The sequence below is a fragment of the Trematomus bernacchii genome, unplaced genomic scaffold, assembly GCF_902827165.1.
Source record: "Trematomus bernacchii unplaced genomic scaffold, fTreBer1.1, whole genome shotgun sequence".
NCBI lineage: Eukaryota > Metazoa > Chordata > Actinopteri > Perciformes > Nototheniidae > Trematomus > Trematomus bernacchii.
The window spans coordinates 2,304,799-2,320,881 of record NW_022987899.1 but is presented as its reverse complement, the minus strand read 5'-3'; the positions used below and the strand labels follow the sequence as shown (position 1 = coordinate 2,320,881).

The 16,083-nt window shown below is 40.6% G+C and overlaps 1 non-coding gene across 1 annotated transcript; it reads right to left on the bottom strand.

The window, feature by feature from the left end:
• Positions 1-11,037: 11,037 nt before the first annotated feature.
• trnaq-uug lies at positions 11,038-11,109 on the bottom strand. Its single transcript has one exon. It is a non-coding gene; the product is annotated as a tRNA-Gln (tRNA).
• Positions 11,110-16,083: the final 4,974 nt, after the last annotated feature.

Below are 16,083 nucleotides of genomic sequence, written 5' to 3'. Positions count from 1 at the left end.
TGTTCTTCATCAGCTTTTACTTCCTATCAATATTTCAAGGAATCAATTAAAGCAACTTCTGCTCCCTTATGCAGTCCTGTCAAAGTGTTCAGATTTAACTCAATTAAGCATGATCAGGGACGTTTTTTAATTAACGATTGAAGATATTTATGCAAAACAGAAGTATTATGAAGCCATTGCCATTTCTATCGTCATCCCTATTTCTGGGGAATCCAATTCTGTTCTCTCTCCCAGCCACATGCATTATAGATCAATATGCAATACAGCTAACCCTCTGTACTGTTATGGCTCTTATCTGTCAGAGAGTGGCTTCCTGTTGAGTCTGTAACCAACAGGTTTCCATGGTGTCAAAATATGAAGTAAATATTCACACTCATTTGTGAGTTGTATTTAAAAGACAGCATTGGTTAGTGACCTTAAGAAATATGAACTTAAAAAAATGATTCAACAGGAAGATGAATGAAATCGTTCTCTTTTATGATTCATATCCACAGACACAACACGCCATGAGCTCCTGGGTTAATTAGAGAGTCAGCTATGTCCACAGTTTTTTAAAGAAACGAGATTTGATACTTAAATCGAGTGGGAAGACATTCAAATGTGAAGGTCATATTTTTTTCAACACAGTCTATTTCAAAAGTTTTATCACAAAAAAATGTACAAAACAGACTGCTTTCCTGCTTTTCGTTTAAATTATAATTCTGATGAATATGAAAGGACCATATTCTGCTCATTTTCAGGTTCAAATTTTGTATTTCACATGTTTACATGCTTTAATGTTCAAAAAGCTCTTTATTTTTCTCATACTGCCTGTGCTGCAGCACCTCTTTTCACCCTCTGTCTGAAACCAGAGCCCAGTCTGCTCTGATTGGTTAGTTGGCCGGCTCTGTTGTGATTGGTCAACCGCCAATCAAGGCGTGAGTGTTAATAGCAAATCTAACACATCAAGAAAGGGAAAACCCCTAAAAGCATAATAGGTCCTCTTTAACCCCTCACCTCTTCCTCGAATGTTGCCCTCCTCTCATGATACACCAGTTCTTGCATTATTTCTCGCTTCCTGTCGTGTCAGATTTTCAGCTCTGATCTCGTTGCTGTCCTCTTTGAGCAGCTTCGTTTATCTCCTTCTGAACAGAAAGAGGTTCCCAAAGGGAGGAGACACCCTTTCATTTGTCTTGAGTTATCTCCGCCTTCTGCCGGTGTTTGATATTAAATTAGTATTGTGTGCCTTTTTTGTTCTCCAAAAGCGTGTTTCCAAAGGTTTCTGAGGACTGTCATTTTCACTTACAGGTTTCTATTATTCATTCTTGATTAAGCTCTTGACTGGTTGCCAATTTCCTTCCACAGTGCTTAATTTATGGAGACAATGTTTTGGTTATCAAGCTTGTTTAAGTCCTTTCATGATTGATTTAAAAGCCAGCAGGTACATTTGGTGGATGGCTGCACCTCAGATTTGTAGTATTATTTAAGTGATAAGATAATAGAACAGGACTACTTCTTCTTCTTATTCCTATCACTGCTTTCGTAGTGTGTGTGTGTGTGTGTGTGTGTGTGTGTGTGTGTGTGTGTGTGTGTGTGTGTGTGTGTGTGTGTGTGTGTGTGTGTGTGTGTGTGTGTGTATGTGTGTGTGTGTGTGTGTGTGTGTGTGTGTGTGTGTGTGTGTGTGTGTGTGTGTGTGTGTGTGTGTGTGTGTGGCTGAATAGTTAACCTGGAGGCTGAACAGAAGGCTAGTCAGTTCCTCTTCTCTGTGAACAGCACAGCTCATGATGTTACACACACATCAAACCGACAAGGGAGATTTTGATCGTGTGTGTGTGTGTGTGTCGTTGCAGTCCATCTGTGGGACAATATCCACGATGATAATTAGGTCACTGTGTCTACACATGCAACATCTCAGAGGGTGTGTGAGCGGGTGTTAGTAAAGTTTAACTAGTGGGATAACAAAGGCGAGAATACACACACATTTGAATGGACGTGGACATGGACAAGCACGTACAACTAGCTGCATTCACACACAAAAGACATCAGCATGAATAACCCAGATCCAATAAGTCAATATCAGGTGTTATTTTGTGCAAACGTTGAACAAAATCGCTGTTATTTCTCAAGGCTAATCCTTTTGTAGAGGCTCTCCCAATACAACTACTTAATTTATCGTAAAAATCACGCTTTTAAAGTTTACAATAATTAAAGCATAGTTCATTGATAAAACATGTTGCAATGCATACAGTGTGCAGGCTGTTATTTCATTGCACAACAAATGTAATTGCCAGTATTCATACCTGAATAAAATAAATAGAAAACAACACTGCTCTTTAGTGTTGGGCTTCATTTTAGCTTCTTGAATCTAATTGCTGTGTAAACCAGAGAAAGGAGTTAGGTTGAAGTATGGCGCGTCTGAAACATTAGATTTGAAATGCCATTTGTATTTGTCTTGTTAATCAGATTGCCATTAATTAAGTTTGATTCTTATCACACCAAATAAAAAAAATTAAATCTCTGTAAGATGAAAACACGAAAAAACACTTTGTAACGACTTGTAGCCCCGCCTTACCAACGCTGTGTGTGTGTGTGTGTGTGTGTGTGTGTGTGTGTGTGTGTGTGTGTGTGTGTGTGTGTGTGTGTGTGTGTGTGCGTGCGTGCGTGCGTGCGTGTGTGTGTGTTGCTCCTGGAACAGGTGGCCCTCCAGGTGTGTGGGAGGAAGTGAGACTTGGCAGACGGAGATACGATGGGCACAGTTTTCAAAGAGGACACACAGAAACACATGCACAGGATATCGCAGCGTATTCCTGATTACTAGCCCGACATCGCTAACCACTGTCAGTTTACCAGCAGCGTGTGTAGAGGGTCATCTGAACTACAGAAATGTCGTGGTCTAACTCGTGCGGGAAAATAATTGTACTACTTTTTTCGGATGAAAACGAGAGGGAGAAGGGAGCGACTCTGAAAACATCCTGTGCATGTCTTTCTTGTTGTTATTCATCTCGTTAAAGTGTTTATCTCATGAATAAAGCATTTTGAAAGTTGGGAATTTAAAATGTCTCACAGTTTGATAAGGAGATATTTTTAAACAATACTGGTGTCATGCTCTGTATTTTCCAGTGGAAGAACAATCCACTCAGCACCTGCCATTGTGTCACTTGACATGCAGTAACAAAAAGGCAGCGCTGGAAAATCTTGTGTGCGTCACGATACACTTTATTGTCCCCGTAAGGACATTTGTTACAAACTCCGTCCTGCAGTTCCACATAAATGTAGGTATACAATCATAGTTAACATTAAAATACATTATTACTATAACCAAACAAAAGCTCGGGTCCCAGGAGGTTAAGATGCAGATTTTGTTTGTATGTATTATGTGTGAAATGTATGTTGTGTATATGTGAGTGAGCCAAAGACACATTTCCATTTGAAGTACATTTAATGTAAAGTGAAGTAATCTGAATTTATTTTGTGTTTTTTTGCAACATCAGAAAAAAAACAACATATAATGAGAACACAAAATCCTTTTAACACCGAAAAACAACAGAAACATTAAATACCTCGAGGTTTCCAGAGCAACATATTAAAGTCAGGTATACAGAACCTTGGTATCGTCATTAAATATGATCTGGTTCATATTGTTTTTCAGAACTACCAACAATCTGATTAATTGGATTACGTGTAGATAAGGTTTGACTTCAACACTCGCAAACAAAGGCAAATGTAAACACACACACATGCAGAACAAAGGGATCATACAACTTGCTCAGAGCAAAGAAAGTACACAAAACATTTTCCCTCTGTTTCTCTCTATCTCTCTCACGCGCTCAACATCAAAATATCCACAGGGCTTCCTCTTCCACTATCAAACAATTGTTTGTTCTCATTATCATAACTCATTAATCCTGATCACACTCAATCCCATCTTTCTTTTCCAATGTCTGTTTTCCCGGCCTCTCTCTCACACACACACACACACATAGTTACACATACATTTGTTTGTTCCTAAATTCATAATTCATAGGATTTGATCAGACAGAATGTTTGATAGGGTTTACAGTCTGGGCTGGCCCAGGCAGAGAGGGATACAACACAAATAAACAGTCATAAATATATACATGGTGAACCCCAGAGGATGTGTAGGAGGCTCAGTTAATGCAATGATACAGCTGAGTGAGAGAGAGACACTGAGCTCTGAGCGAGGGACGAAAGTGGATCATGGGGTATTTAAGGGCTTTCCAAAACTTTCCAAACAAGTTAGTATAGATGTCTAATTACAATAATGCTATTTGGCTTTGTCACCTCAGTCAGTGTCCGGATTTATTTTTCAAAATACAGAATAATGTTTGTTTTATCTCCCTCACAGCAGAGTGGGATAAAGTAATAGGTTTATGTCGTATATTCTTCCTGTGAGTATAATCTAATGTTTCTAATGTTATACCTTATTTTGAAAAGTGGACACAGTCAAATGGGTTTTCATGGATTCAGTTTACCTGTTTATAATTAAATTGTTCTTATTCCATGTGCTGTGTTCAGGTTCCAACTTTAACCAAGATCTTGGTTTCTTCTTTTCTATGGTTGCATTGTTCTGTTCTTACATAATACACTTAAGAAAAACACATCTTATTGCAGGTTCTCTTGTATTTATTTGCATTGCATTTGATATTGAGGTAATCAAAAAGTTACAGAAAGTTATCAGATTACATATATGTACATTTTTATTAGGTGATTGATTAAATTGGTTTAAACAGTTAATTAGTCATTGTAACATAATGTATTTTTAAAGTAACCCTGCCGACCCTTGTCTCTCAATCATTGACACACATGTTGCTTTTCTCTGGTGGCATTGTTCTGTTATCTTACACTTCAGTAAAAAACATCCTTTTGAAGTTTCTCTTTATCTGCATTGAATGTGATCTTGAGGTAATCCAAAAGTAACAGAAAGCAATCAGATTACATATATGTACATTTTGATAAAAACATTTTTTATTAAGTGACTGATTACATTGGTTTTAACAGTTAATTAGTCATTGTAACATAATATGTAACCCTGCTGACCTTTGTCTCTCACTCATAGACATACGCTGTACTGTGACACAAAAACACCGGGAACAGGTTAGGGTTTTTTTTATTGTAACGGTAGTATTCATGTCCACAAACAAACATTAAGCTAGCATTTATCCATATAGAAGTATTAACATTGAACACAGACAGAGAGGGATATGCATGAATATGAGACAGACATTGATAGGAAAAGTAAATCCATCCCAAGAATAAAGACTAATCCAAACTGAGTCTGATGGATAAGTTGGTAAATTGTGTAAACAAACTCATCCCTCTCTTCATTATAAGGTGCCGGGAAATATCTTGTCATACAAATGAAATCCAAAACAAGTCGGTTTGGTTCAGATGGGGCTTACGATGGGATAGTGAAAGCAAGAATACATAAAACGTTAAATCTACCCAATAAATGATGATCCCAACTCTATTTGACAGATTTGTAGACATGGTGGAAACAAAAACAAACCTGAAAAGTTTGGTTCACTCCGGATAATCTACAAGAGAGAGAGGGAAATAGACAGTGTGATGGAAATGAGGAAGGAAAACAAAAGAGGCAAATACATGGGGAGACAGGAGTGTGTTATGACAAGTCGTTACCTTTAGTAGAAGAGATTGGAGAGTCCACGCTGACGGGTGGGTTTGGAGCCTGACTCGCTAACAGCTAACGCATGACACCTGGAATCATTTTGACTCGTCATATAGCAAAGGCCCAGGTGTCAGTGATACCATTCAAGATGGCTCTGTTCTATATAGAGTGTTGCAGTGAAGACTTGTGATCAAAACGTGAACATCTCTTCAGCTTGTGTTAACCACAGACCTTACTTCAGGTTTCGAATCAGAAACAAAACATTGACTTTCATACTTTCAAATGCAAAGTATTTTCCAGGTTTAAGACTCATTCCACTCTATAAGTGTCCCGATGAGTCATGGCAGTGTGACAGTGATCCAGCCTGAAACAGATCAATAAACCTTTCCCCAGGACGCCATGTTCACACTAATCAATCAAGCTGGACTTAGATCAAGTGTACATGGATCCAATCCAATGGTTCCTGACGTAGAAACCTCCTAAGTCTACTGCACATCTCAATATTCCCCTTCTGGGTACGGGACCAAAAGACAATTCATCAATGAGACTCATCTGTCGGGCAAACTGCAACATCCTGATTTACCTTTCCTCTGTGACCTCTGACTGCTACACCCTTAGGCTATTGGTGCTGACATGGATTACAACATTGCTATTGCTTCCCAGGGTTTTCCTGGCTTTCTCTATTGCTGTTTTCTTATATCTGGAGAATCAGATCGGGGCATGTTGCAGATGAGAGGAGATTGTCAGTGTCAGGAGTGTTCTTATTTACTGGAAATAGTTTATTTGGTTGGGTGTAGCGTGGGTATTTGGTGATATCAACCCAGTGTTTGAAATGTTCTGCATTGGCCCTTACACACAGAAGTTAGATTGTTGGTTGGTTTTTCTTGTAAATTACCCTTCTTTGTCTTCCTTTGTTGAATTTTCCTCCTGTTTTGTGACCATGAGCGTCACATAGACTTGGTATTAGGAAGTTGTCAGGGTCTGGTCTGTTTGAAGGCAATGTTTGCCTTCTTCTGTACATCTCCTCTGAGTTATATCAATTTGTTCAGTTTTAAGGTGCATGAGTTAAAGGGGATTGTGTGAAGCCAGCACCCTCAGAATAGGCTTTATGTCAGAAGCTCTTTTCCCGTGCAGGATGTGAGCTATGACTGGCGATGTTGAACTCACATTTCTGGGCTGTGAGGTAATGCCGTCGTCTTCCAAACCCAAGCTGGTGGGTTTGATCCCAGCTCTGAAGACAACATGTCGATGTGTTCTTCAGCAAGTTACTCAACTCCAAGTTACTCAACTCGATGGCATGGCCAACGGTGTGTGTTAGCAGGAGGCACTTTGAATGTGAATGCTGTTTTTGTAAAAGAGTATTGATGAGTTGTAAAGACTGGATAAATGTAGTCATCGTATCCAGTTAGTTGGTGAATATTTTGGTTGGTGATCCTGTGTGTGTGTGTGTGTGTGTGTGTGTGTGTGTGGTGTGTGTGTGTGTGTGTGTGTGTGTGTGTGTGTGTGTGTGTGTGTGTGTGTGTGTGTGTGTGTGTGTGTGTATGTGTGTGTGTGTGTGTGTGTGTGTGTGTATGTGTGTGTGTGTGTGTGTGTGTGTGTGTGTGTGTGTGTGTGTGTGTGTGTGTGTGTGTGTGTGTGTGTGTGTGTGTGTGTGTGTGTTTTCTCTATAATTACCTGTCTAACTTTGGAGCCTAGAACTAAAACACACTCACTGAAAAGGAAAGGTTAAAGTAAGGTGGTGTGTAAAAAAGTTTGCCTTAACAAAAAACAACAATAATTGCAAAAGTGAAAAAATCGTTTTCTGTTGAAAAACCTAATTCATCTCCTTTTTACATTTACACACCCGAGCTCACTTCAATCAAAAAGGCGAACAGAAATAAGCAAAGGAAGAAAAAATAATGAGGTAGAAAGACATTGATTTTGATTTTTTTTAATATTTCCATTTCATGGCAAACTTGTTTTTACTTATCTTTTGTTTGATTGCCTCTTTTGATGTTCTCTTTCTATTGTTCTCACACTCACACACACACACACACACACACACCCACACACACACACACACACACACACACACACACACACACACACACACCTTTACCAATGTGCTCTTACCCTTGATCCAGTATACACACATTCCTGTAGAAAAGGTTTCGGAGTACGGCTCGTGATACATGCCAAAGATCATCTGCTATTTGGAAATCCATTCTTTGAGAAAACTATGAAGTGAGTGTAAATGTCAAAACAGGGTGTGTTTACTGTGAAGCGGGAGAAGAAAAGGATAGTGGTGTTTCTTATTTTGTATGTATTTCTGTCAAGACTGCTCTTCTCCCAACTGTGCTGGCTTTTGAACACAGAAACACATTAGCAATGGAAAGCAGAGGGAAGATCTGTTGATTTTTCCGCTCATTTACACTGGGTCCCTTTAAGGCGAAGTTGAAAGGGAAGGGGACATGTGGCTGCGGCAGAGAGGAACATATGGCATCTTCTCTAGTGGAAAACCTTAATACGGGGTAGAGTATTGGCACCCGTCGCCTCACCAGCATTAACATGCCGTCAGAGTTGTTCTGGCAGAACTCTAAGTGGAGCATACTTGCCCATGCACTGTTCCCAAGAGGGTTGCAATGTGTCCCTTCCTACTTGCCATCCACCCTGGACCATGTTATCAGTGCTGTTAGAGAAAGGCAAGAATACAAACTCGCTGGAGGATCTGTGTTTATCAGATCTCCAGCCAAAAGATCCTGTCAGAAGCACTGCTCTTGTTAACTTGGTGAGAAGAAAGACATGTAAAAGTAACAGAAACTGGAGCAACATGAAGGCCATTTTCACAATGTAACATTTAGTTTAAAAAGAGTTTAGTAAACAGTGTATTCTGCATCTGTTGGAGTCATCTACCGGGTGTTTTCCAACAAAACATCCTGATATATATATTATTATATCACATTTACTTTTTATGTAAGACATGAAGAAAATAAGGGGGAAAAAGGGAAACAATCAGATAGCAAACAGGACTTTTATTGCATGTCAATTTTACAAAAAAGCACAGAAGTAAATGTTAAAATGAGTGATGGCAATATCACATATAGCTGCTTCAGTTTAAGAGTCAGCAGTGGGAGGGGTGAAATAAAGGGGTTCAGCTTCCCCTAACAAAGGCTGACGGATTGGCACATGTTATTTTGTGTGTGCGTTTATCCAAAGGGACTTATGGCGCGTTTCCACTGCAGCGCGGAGCACGGTTTAAGAGAGCTGTGACGTCAGCAGCCCGTTTTTGGTTGCGTTTCCACTTGGCCTAGTACCGGCCGGCGGGTCCTAATTCACAGTTTTTCTGGCCTCATAAAATCTTGGGTCTAGGGCCAGAGACAACGAGGCTGAGTCGGGCTGAGTATGCTAAACTAGAGAGAGAATCGCTGGCAAGGGGGCTACAACTACAACAAGATGGACATATTTGACCGTGATTTAATTGTAATACACGTTTCAAAATGATGCCGAAGTAACAACATACTGATACCGGTTAGTAAAAACCATGAATTAATGCTTTGACAAGTCTGCAGACAGACGGCAGGCGAAAAACCTTTTAAAATGCGTGTTTTCTAAATGGAGATTGGCTAAGCTAACGCAGTGTATGCTCCGACCGTCCACACTCACAACAACGGCCTATCCAGACATAAATAAAGCAGCGACTGTATTCACCATGACACAGGCAGTCTGTGGTTTGTACTTGTTTAACTTTTGTCTAGTTTCTGAACAGATGTGAGCTCTGAGTGCTAACAGCTAACAGCTGTGTTGTTTTTCTGGGGTTCTCATTGAAGATGACGTCACGGCTCCGCCTACACTGCGTTACTATAGATACTACCCCAGTTCCTAAACTGTAATGGAAATGCGCCATAAAGTGAGCCAGTCCTAACAAGGCCTAGCCATACCGGGTGAGGCCGAGCGAGGCCGTGTAGTGGAAACGCGCCATTATATGCACTTCAGACAAACCTAACAGAGCAATGTGGGGTTTATCTACAGCAGGGCTATTCAATTAGTTTGGAATGGGGGCCGGTTGATGAAAATGATCCAAAGCAAGGGGCCGGGAAAAAGATGGCTTGAAATATGAGCAATCATATTTAAGAGCTTCAGATACAGTAAATACTACAACAGCATAGTGGAGTGCATATATTGTGTTTAATTCAATCAAACAACATAGCCCCAAGGCCTTTATAGATCTAAATGGCAAGTTCAGAACTCAGTAGGCCTACATGTTTCATTTGATTTCATTTAGGTGAAATGATCTAATCATTCACGCAGAGATGCAATCAATGACAGGAGTTGTCACTACAGTATAGTAGGTGGGTTCGAAACCCGAGCCCGTCGAAGTTTTCAGGCATTGTCTACCCCTCTATCTCTCAATGTAACACCCTCTCTGGAATAAAGGCACTATGGCAAAAAAAAAAAAAAAAAAAAAAATCTTTAAAAAAAATAAATTGATTACTTTTTAACATTATATTCAAAGGGCCAGTAAATATCACCCCGGGGCCGGATTTGGCCCGCGGGCCGCCAATTGAATAGCCCTGATCTACAGTGTCTTGCCCAAGGACACTTCGACATGTTGATTGCTCTTTTGGAAGACGCCCCTTTGCCACAGTCGCACTGCACTTGAATATTGGACATTTTCACCTTGTTTTTTGTCTGTAAAATCCTCCATTGATTCATCTGTGTATTCATTTATTCATTCTCAAGTCATTCCTAATCGTCCATATTCTAACTACAATCTTTTAAGGGTGAGGCGGCAGACCTTGCTCTCCTGCCAGACTCTGACAGGTAACAAAGTAAAAGCCAAATTCAAAATTCGACTGCCTTTTTTTTGTGTCCTCTCAAGCAGAAGTTAGAACTTCCTGTTTATTGCACGTCTGTTCTTATATACATAGTGAGTTTGTATGCAATTAATGTAATGGGGCGAAGCCTGCGAGCTAGTTCAGGCAGTCAACTCGAGCACCAATGATACATTACTGTAACACGTGACGCGTCTCTCTTACAACCAACCAAACACAATCTCCTTAACTTGCCGCTCTATTTAAGCTGCCAGATCTGCCTGCCTCTGCCTCGCTAATGCTGCGGCTCTGTCACATTGCTGATGCGTTCACGTGCTGCTTGCCTGCCCCACCACCACCCTAGCTTCCACCCCAGCTTCCACCTGTAGGCTCGGGGATAGTTACAGTATCTAATCATCACTCAATGTTCTATGTAAATCTGTGGAGTGATGAGGCCCGAGCCTAGGCGCCAAACTCAACTATATGCTGCTCTAATAAAAATATTAAGAACACGTGAGTTGTCTGACTGAAATATGAATCTGGATGTAGGTAGGAGTCTCCAATTCCAATGTGTGGCATACTTTACTGTTAATGCTAGCGCTCTGATGGCTACACAAATTCAGGTTCCACCGAGATTTGAACTCGGATCGCTGGATTCAAAGTCCAGAGTGCTAACCATTACACCATGGAACCATTACATTGGGCCACAAATCAGAAAAGGGCCAAATAAATATCAAAAAAGTAACATTAAAGTGGACCTATCATGCTATATTTGAATAATATAGTGTAGGACCATACCTATATAAGGCATATTTATACTTTTTTATTTTCAAAATACCAAACAGATCATGCATTTTAGCCATGCCTCATTTTGCTCAATTTGACCATTTCTAGATCTGTTTTAGCAAGGGCAGATTCAGTGAGAACAGCACCATCTACTGGCCTGGCATATGTACTACAGCGTCTCCAGCGCTTTCGAACGGCAATGGCCGTGGCTGTCTCCTCCTGATTGGTGGAGTTGGCCCAATAGCCGTAGCGCCACCGTCCTGACGTCAGGACAGTGTTCAAATCTGGATCAGTTTTTATCAGATCCGTTGCAGCCCCTTTTTTAGAGATTTGGGTATGGAGGAAAATAGAGAGGGTTGTGTTTTCTGACACTTGGTGAGTTCCCTGGAACACCGGGGACACATATTCATGTAGAAAAGACGTACTAAAGTGCATTTTGCATGATAGGTCCCCTTTAAGCCTTTTTCTGGGAAAGACCATTTCAAGGTTCAAGGCTTTTATTTGTCATACGTACATAGCTACAGTGTAGTTATGTCGATGAAAATCTGAGGTCACAGGCTGCAACACAATAAAACTGAAAAAACTGAAAAAGGTACTGCAAGTAATACAAAATAAATAGTAAAATAGGGAAATAGTGAACTAGTGCAATAAGAGTCTTTATACAAGTGATTGGAATATGATATATTAGATAAATAATTTCTAAGTAGCAGCCAGATGCATGTTATGGATGTTCTTTCAAAAGTTAAGGTGTTTAACAGTCTTATGGCCTGTGGGATGAAACTGTCCCTGATTTGATATGAAAGCCAGTAAATACAGATGAAGTAAAACCAAAAACATGTAAAATGGTAACAAGATAAATGCAAGATAGCAACATTTGTAAGTGGATAAACACAGCAGCAGCTTCAATGGATGCCCTGCAGCTAAGTGTTTCCTACAGTGTGGACATTTGGTCACAGAATGAAAATGCTGGTCTATCAGAGATGATCAATCCCTGGCCGTGAGGGGTGGAGAGCACAACCTGTTCACTTTCAAGCAAAGGCTAAATGGGTTTTGGATCTGAATACTACGGCTCCAAAGGGACTGAAAGAGGAAGTGATCTGTGTTGGGCTTTCCGTGCAAACTGTTATTTGTGTTTCGGGAATATTTTTATGGTCTGCTTTTACCGTTTGCAATAACCCGAATCATTATCACTGCTGACGTGATGTGTATTGTTATTTAAAGACAGAGTCCAAATGGAGTTTATGAACACAGTGTAATGGATTAAAAATTACGAATGGTTCTAATATAGGGCGTGGAAATGTAAAATATGAATGTGGAATAATGAGCACTGCCGAGATGCTTTTTGAGTGAAGGGCGATTAGGTGTTTTGCCGAAAATAAAAATACAAAAGACAAGTGAAGGTTAGAGTGCTGCTCTTGGGACTGTTTGCTTCTTATTATGCATGTTCAGGGTTGCAAATGTAACCTTGTAGATCCAAGAACAGAGTACTTTTTTAATGAATTCCTGTTCCATGCTGCTACACCTCTCACCATCCCATCCTGTAAATTGGTTTTCTGCACTTTTAAGTTTATAGTGAGTCAACTGGAGTCAAATTCCTATAATGTGTCAACACATTAAGCCAATAAGGAACTGCATCTGATATGTAAATGTGCTCTGTGCTGGCTACCTGTATCTATGCACTAACACATGTTTTGTGCAAGTACACATATCTTAAAGTGCCTTCTTGTTGCAATTACAAGTTATCCAGCCAAAGTGAACTAGCGGTCATCATTGTAAATATGTTCAAGCCTTGTATGTATATGTTCATGGTAGAGAAGGAAACAATGGAAGAACTTTACTTGAACCACAAATCAACATTATGCAGATGATTAAGCCTTCTACATCTACGTTAATGTTCGGGATAATACGAAATAACCATGTCAAGATTAACCCTAATGCCTAAACTGTCATTTGACTAATGTAACCTTTTCAAGAGCTGCAGTTTTACCTCTATTTGTTTAAAGTTTAGACCTTTATTCACTGCAGTGATGAATTTAGCAGCATTACAACTGCAAAGGAACATTGCAGATGTGAGGCAAAAGGACTTGAAATGAGACGAGAGGCAAGCACAACGTTTTGTTCTCTCCACAGTGTTTTCTAATGTTTGTTTTCCACAGCTGACGTCATATAGACCGGACTTCTTTCTGTGGATTGATATGAAAGGACCTAGTCCCTTGGTCAGAAGTTCCAAAAAAAGATCAAACCTCTGACTTTCCATATGGACCAATCACAATCGAGTATTAAACTAAGCCAGTGCAATAAAAACCCGTTAATATGTTTTGACAAGTCTGTTATTTCAAGACTCTGGGTCCTCATTTCAATTCCAAGCTCAAACAGACTGTCCATTGCAATCTATTCCCAGAGCTTCCCTCGAGCACGGTGAGTTTGATACACAAATCATCGATTGGTGGAGTAGTCCGTTTCGGAAAGGCAGATTTTAACAGTCAATAACATGACTGATGGAAAATGATGGAGGAAACGGGGAGGCTGACATTCAGGGCAGAAAAAAAGTGATATTGCTTGAGTCTAAAATCCATGGTGATTGGCTGTAAATATGAAACACTTTAACAGTTTGCTGATGTTGCTTTTGCTGCGGACCTTTTAACCCCCCACCACGGCTGAATGACGCCGCTCCCTGGGAAACAAATTGCATCTCTGCTTGTTATTATCACATTAACTCTGCATCAACTGTCAACAAAGGCCCACAGCATACTCGTACACACACACACACACACACACACACGCACGCACGCATACACACACACACACACGCGCGCATGGTCTTTCTTCTTCTTGACTAATCTCCAAACAAAGCTGTGAATGTTAGCCTCTAAAATCCTTTCACTTTGAATTTTGTGAAAAAGAAATGAAAAATCCCTGGAGGAGAATAAAGAAGGACGACGCGGGCAAAGAAAAAGATGAAAAGACGAGCGTTTGCCAACTCCTGCTGAGACCTCTTTGATAAATGCGGACTTTTTCGAAGAGGGAGTTTGGTTCACTCGCAAATCTCTCCGCATGACATTCCGCATGTGGGCATTTTGTGAGTCTATTTGTGTGTGACTGTAGGAGTCAGTTTTTGCAGTCATTGTTCGTACTGTATCGTACAGTTTGAGCACACTGCAGAACGCTCTTTGCACCCCGCGTGACTCTTTATAACAGTTTTGTTCTTTCTTTCAATTTGTTGGAGAGTCCTCATTATCTGATATCTAGAGTCCGCATTTTATCATTTGATGTGTTACAATACTGCAAATTAGGCTTACTTGAATCCCACCACTAACAAGATAAAGCCTTCACTGTTGGGAACGAAGAACAGATTGTACAGTTCCTCTGCTAAACTTAAAAAAGCTGGGGAGTCCTGGTTTTACCCTCCGTGCCTAAGAGAAGTCATTAGATCCCTCTATGTTAGGAGCAGATTTAAAAGAATGGAGGACAAACAGGGTGAGCTGCATATTTGATTACAGCATTATCCCCATCTCTACCCAGCACCAGTTCATTGGAGAATACAGGGGAGTCATGGAATATGCAGAAGCTGGGAAGGAATGAGAAGGACGTGGGACATTTTAGATACTTCTTCCTGTATATTCAGACTCAGACATGCTTTGGTTTAAGTATAAATGACCTGCACGGTTTCATATTGTGTTGCCATATACAGAGATGGCAAAAGTACACAAATCCTTTCCTCAAGTAGAAGTACAGATACTGCTGTTTAAAAATACTCTGGTAAAAGTAGAAGTACTGACTAAACTTCTTTACTCAAGTAAAAGTAAAGAGGCTTTGAAATGTACTGAAGTAAAAAGTACCCATAACTAGCAGCTGTTTTAAAGAGTACCTGATCTCCCTTTATATTAATAGAACAATGGGGGGGGGTGCTGGTGACTTATCTGACCGGCCCACTTCGGTGCCGCTAGTAAATTGACAACGGGGGGGGGGGGTGCTGGGGACTTATCTGACCGGCCCACTTCGGTGCCGCTAGTAGATTGTCAACGGGGGGGGGGCTAGTGTCTTATCCGACCGGCCCACTTCGTAACCGCTAGTAAATTGTCAAATGCTAGCGACTTATCCTACCGGCCTACATCGTCCGACCGGCCAACGTCGGTTTCGGCCCATTGGGATTCGTCCCGATGGGCAGTCCGCCACTGTTCGTAAGGCATGTGTATCATCATTCAAGACTGAAGCCTAAAACGACTGTTTGTAACAAATGAGCAAATTCTTGGAAAGATTGCTGGCTTTCGAGAATATTGGATTTCAGACGCTGTGAGCACTTGGCTGGGGATCTTCAGTTTTGGTGGGAAAACAGAACGTAAACATTAGAAGCATCAGCACAAGAGGAAATCAAAACATGGCCATTTATAACTTCACCTTCATGAAGGCAGGATGATTTTTCTCTGAAATGACCCTCAGAATCAGAATGCTCCCGCTCTCTGTTTCAATGTCTTGGCTCACCAGTATGCTGTCTTATTTTTGGGTATACGTATTGTGCCTTGATTGCCTTTAATCGAGCTCTGTGTGTGAGTAATGCCTAAGAAGTACCTACGTCAATGCAAGACGTCTACACAGAAGGAGGCATGTTAAAAGGGACCAGCAGGGGGTTTGAATAAATGCAGAACTTGTGATTGATAGCCTCTTACGCAGGTTGATAGTCATGCTGGCACTCAAAGCTCACCAGTTAACCGCAGTTTGAACTCCTTGAATACATCAGCAGTGACATCTTGAGTGAAGGAGACTGACAGCTGTACTTCTCGTCACCTTGACAGATGAATGACTTGTGTTCTTGTTCTCCGGTTGAACACTTTTATCATCTCCCTCTGTCTTATCCCTCTTACCTCTGTTCTCATTTGTCTG